The sequence below is a fragment of the Euprymna scolopes genome, chromosome 27, assembly GCF_053919585.1.
Source record: "Euprymna scolopes isolate OS-2025 chromosome 27, ASM5391958v1, whole genome shotgun sequence".
NCBI lineage: Eukaryota > Metazoa > Mollusca > Cephalopoda > Sepiida > Sepiolidae > Euprymna > Euprymna scolopes.
Window position 1 is genome coordinate 97674625 of NC_136508.1, and position 5992 is coordinate 97680616.

The following is a 5992-nucleotide window of genomic DNA, read 5'->3' on the forward strand; positions in this document are numbered from 1 at the left end:
TCCTTTCCTTCTCATCAGAGGGTAGGAAGTAGCAAAATGCGGGATTGGATTTTGCATGCAGAAGTATTTGATGAAACAACAAGTAAGTCAAAGATCTTACTTGAAAACAAAAAAAGTGAAGCAGAGGGAATATGATGAAGAAAAAGGTGATTACACATGAATGGATCCATCTTGGATCACTTTGGTAAATTTAATTGTAATTTTTATTTTATATTTATATATATATATATATATATATATATATATATATATGTATTTATATATATATATATATATATATATATATATATATATATATGGTGGATTCTCTCATCGAAGACGATGAATGAGGGTTCAGTATGCAATCTTCAGCAGCTCCCAAGCTCTGTGACACCACATGCATCATTGCAATCCTGTAGACGTCCGGCACACTCCTCCACAGATGGTGAACTTTCATATGCTCGTCGGTCAAAGATGCCTTCTCGAGTGAACAGATAACCCTGCTTTGCTGCGTGCTCTGAAACCACAATGGCATACATATTCATTTTTAGGTGGATTTTTCTTGTGTTTTGCCTTCATATTTGTACGAAGGGTATCCCTATGACAAAGGCGGTTATGTTCAAATTCTTTGGTCCCCAGGAAACACATCTTCCTCCATTTTCTGCGATCCTCTGCTGCACTCTCCTAGGAACTCAGAGAAATTCCACAACGTTTCAGGTTGTCTTTTAGTTTATCTTTGTAATGAAGCAGGGGACGCCCTATTGGACGGCAAGAATTTGTCAGTTGCCCATAAAAATGTTGCTTAGGAACTCTTGAGTCATCCATTCTCACAAGATGACCCGACCACCGCATTTGTATCCTGATCAAAAATGATTCAATACCAGTGATTTCACATCTCTCCAGTAATTCACTATTCAGAACACAATACTGCCATCCAACATTGCAAATAAAACGCAGGCATATCATATGGAAGGAGTCAAGCTGATTTATATGCTTGCGGTACAAGGTCCACGTTTCGGCAATATACAGAAGAGTAGGCAGAACAACAGATTTGTAGACTGCCACCTTTACTTTTAGAGACACATCGTAGCTGTTCCAGAGTCTGTGTCGCAACCTACCAAATGCCTCACTAGCTTTATTAATTCTACATTGGATGTCCTTTTCAAATTTAGCATCATCAGACACAATAGAGCCGAGGTATGTATAAGAAGATACTGTTTTCAAAGCTTCACCATCAACATATACCACTGGTTGTGAAGAGGACGTAGTGTTTGGTTTTGGCTAGTGAATAATTTCAGTCTTTTTTATGCTAATTGTAAGGCCTTCGGTCTTACATGCATCAGAAAAGCTATTGAGGATGTTATGCATGTCATCAAGACTATGGGTGACAAGAGCACAGTCATCAGCATAAAGGAGGTCAAGAACAGTCTGCACAGAAGTCTTGGTTTTGTCCTTGAACTGTTGCTGGTTAAATAATCCTCCACTTGATCGATATTCAACACCTATGCCTCCTGAGGTGTTCCTGAAACCTGTCTCAAGCATCACCGAAAAGAAAAGAGCAAATAGGATTGGAACAAGGACACATCCTTGCTTAGTTCCATTTGACACTTCAAATGGTTCACTTTGTTCACAGCCAAATCGTACTGTCACCACCAGACGATATCAAATGCCTTTGTGAGGTCAACGAATGTGACAAACAAGTCCTTATTCTGCTCCCTCGCTTTCTCCTATAGTTGCCGAAAACTGAAGATCATGTCCACAGTACCTCTTCCTGCCCTAAAACCACAGTGGGTTTCTGGGAGCACAGTTTTACAGATTGAACCATTGAGTCTGTTTAGGATTACACGAGCTAGAATCTTACCAACAACAGACAAAAGAGAAATTCCTCTATGATTATCACACTCACGCTTATTTCCTTTGTGCTTAAACAGGTGAATAATTGATGCGTCTTTGAACTGTTGTGGCACGGTACCAAGTTCCCATATTAATGAAAACAGGGCACTTAGTTTCCTGATTAACAGTTGGCTTCCACATTTGTATATTTCTGCAGGTATGCCGTCATCACCTGGAGCCTTGCCGTTTGAAAGTTGCTTTACAGCCCATTCAATCTCCGACATGGATGGAGTATCAGCAAGCGCCTCGATGGTTAGCCTCTGAGGAATACCATCAATCACTCCTCGATCCACTGTTGATTCTTTGTTTAAAACATTTGAAAAGTGTTCAGCCCACCGCTTGGTAATTTCTTTCTTATCAGTGAGAAGAATGCCATCCGACGAAAATATTGGAGATGTCCCCCTTAAAATGGGAACAAACACCCCCTTGAGTTTTTGGTAGAATGATTTAAAATCACACCTATCCGCCGCATCTTGTAAGGCCTCAGCTTTCTGCTCCCACCAGTTTTGTTTCATTTTCCGGAGCCGAGATTGTGCCAACCTTTTGGCCATTCTGAAAACTTGTGTTTCACTGTAGAATTTTTGTCAGTAATCCATACTTGATGGGTTTGATGCATGTTATTGAGCAGTGGGACGATAGTTGGATCATTTTCATCAAACCAATCTTGGTTTTTTCCTTCGAACATATCCTAATGACTCTTTAGCAGAGTCATACACTGCAGTTTTAAACTCTCTCCAAGATGCCTCAATATCATTCCCACATACAACGGAGGACAGCTTTTCATCAGTAGCCTTTTGAAATGAGTGCATTATCTCCTTAACTTTCAACTTGCCTACATCAATTCTCTTGATGGAAGAATTACGTTGGTTTCGAACAGGGCGTTTGGTTTTCATCCTGACTGTGGAGCAGATCAATTTATGATCTGACCAACATTCCCCGATGCTGTAAGAACGTGTAAGATTTATATCTTGTCTATCAGAACGACGTACAATGACATAATCAATGAGATGATAATGATTAGACCGGGGATGTTTCCAACTGGCTTTCTTGCAATTAAGCAGCTGAAACACTGTATTAGTGAGCAAAAGATCGAATTCACTGCAAAGAGACAATAAGAGAACACCATTTGAGTTGACTTTACCAATTCCATGTGAACCAATGACATTTCTCCAAAATTGTGTATCACTACCCACACGAGCATTGAAGTCACCCAAGACAAACAGCTTATCCTGCATACAGACCTTGTTGATTTGTTCGCGTAAAGAGGAGTAAAACCTCTCATCAGATGAATTAAGTGTAGGTGCATAGCAACTCAAAAATGTGGCATATTTGTCCTTTCCTACTGCAATGCGCAAGGACATAAGTCTGTCATTTATATCAACGGGCAGGGACTCAAGATTTTTGGCAATATCAGTCCTGATGGCAAAACCAACACCAGATTTCTGTTTCTCAGAACTTGGTTTTCCAATGCAATAAAAAGTGTATCCACCTTCAACTTCCTCTAGCTGTCCTGTATCAGCAAACCGAGTTTCAGAAAGAGCTGCAACAGAAATTCTATGATGCCTTAACACACGTGTTATAATAGCGGTTTTTCGTTCAGGGTTCTTTTTGTTATCCTGGAGTGTTCTTACATTCCAAGTCGCAATGAACATATTCGTTCCATGTATTTTGTTTCTATTCTTGATTTGGGTGCAAATATTGGATGCCCAGACATCTGCACCTGATGACAAGGACATGAGCAAGTAAACAATTTTTAGGTCACCTTTTATAGACCCCTCCCCATGAAGAGGAAAGCAGTGCCATCCTATAAAGGGCTGCTTTGTTATGAAAGGAGGACACAAGTCACACAATTACTTGCGGGTGTTGTGAAAAACCGCCATCTACCTTCCACCACCTATGTGCAATGTTCATGCTAGGAACTACCAGTGACATCCTTCACCTGTTCCCGTCACAATCCCATCATCGCCACAGGGTTTTATTAATTGATTATTAGTTAACAAAAAAAAAAAAAGAAAAAAAAAGCACATATCAATGTACCAAACCTTAGGCTTAAATGAGTGAAAATGGTTCACTGAACAACCGCCAGTTTGATTTGTTTTAAGTGGTCATTGCTTGTGCTGAACAAAGCACACTCTCTCCATCGGATTAACATGTGCCACACGTCAGATAAAACGATCGCAGGATTTTCTTGTAAGAGTGTTCCATCTCCTAGATCAGTTGTGAGCCAACACTAAAGGGCCTGATCCACCCTGGTAAGCTTTCTGTGCAGCTGGATACCATACCAGCTATTTCTTGGTCCTTGACTCTAACGGTTAGTTCAGTCTAGTGGACACATTGCTTAGTGATGCTGTACCAACACCGTCCCCTCACAAGGTTTGGCAGGCCTGATGAGACCAGTACCCAGGGTATAGCTCTTGGAGCTAGCAAGTGAGAGATTTAGGAGATGGGTGAGGACCAGTGATCTCTGTCCACCCTATTGGGTGCAGCAGCGAGAGATTCAAAGGTACTACCTCTACCCAGAGCCCCCTATACTATATATATATATATATGTGTCAGGTCATGTCATATGCTACTGGTACCATGTAACCCAGTACTACCTGCCTCATGGTCGGGTCACCAGCGACTAAACTGGTTCCCCCACCAGACTTGTTTGGTGAGGAGGGCGGCTAGTCTCCCTGAAGGATTAAAAACAAGACCTTCCAAAGGGCGAATGAACTCTTTTTCTGGGTCAACGGCAACTAGCACCGTGTATATTTGTGTATATGTGTATTGGGGTAGAGAGGGCTCCCGTAAGCCGTGGTGAAGGCAACCTTTCTAGGAGAAGCAAATCTCTGATTTAAAAAACCATAAAGCGGAAGACCAGTACCCGCATCAAGCTGGTCTGCAGTTTAATTTGTTGCTGGCTATCTTGCTCTTGCTTGTTGCTGGATCTCAACATTTTGAACTGAGAGAGAGACTTAGCTGTCGTACAAAGCTAAGACTCTGTAACATCATATTTGTATAGATACTCCCTCAGACATTTGGGCTCATGGATTTTAAATGTCTGAGGGAGTGGCACTCGTCTGACAAGACGTTGCAATCATCATATATATATATATGTATATATATATATGTATATATATGTATATGTATATATATATGTATATGTATATATATATATGTATATATATATGTATATATGTATATATATATATGTATATGTATCCATTCATGCGTAATCACCTTTTTCTTCACCATATTCCCTCTGCTTCACTTTTTTTGTTTTCAAGTAAGATCTTTGACTTACTTGTTGTTTCATCAAATACTTCTGCATGCAAAATTCGATCCCGCATTTTGCTAATTCCTACCCTCTGATGAGAAGGAAAGTATTTCTTCGAAACTCCGCGGATTAAGGACTATCCATTTATCTAGTGTTTCCTTTTCAGATTAAATATGTTTTTAACTCATGGAAAGTGTTCGAATGAGCTCCAATCTATGGTCCCCCCTCGCCAAACTTTCATAAGAAACACTCGTCTAGCTGTAAACACTATCAATAATTCCCCCCCACTCTTTATCTGTGCCTAAACCTAAACGTAGATTCCATGAACAAAGCTTTTTTCTTAGAACTGCACGCCTGTGGAATTGTCTTCCGTTTTCCTGCTTTCCGGCTGACTACAATATGGTTGTCTTCAAGTCTAACGTAAATAAGTTCTTGATGAGCCGTTCCATATAAGTTATCAACTTTACCAAATTTTCATTACTAATGATTACTATAATGTCCAATTTCTACTGTACACTCTTTAACCCTTATCCTTGAGTGGCCTCTTGGCCTTGATAATGTGGTGATGCCTATGTAAAAAAAAACAAAAAAACAAAAAACAAAACTCATTTCAAAGTGTTTTTTAACATATTTTATTAACTGTTTGCTCATATATATATATATATATATATATATATATATATATATATACACTTGTGCCCGATATTATTCATACCCCCCCTTGAAAATTGAGTTTATTAGGTGTAACTTTGTAAGAATTTATTGTTTACGTCCATATTGATACATATTCTTAATAAAGCTCTTCTGATCATTTTCGTCATTTTAAAATCTCGGGATACTTGTAATAAAAGAAATATACAG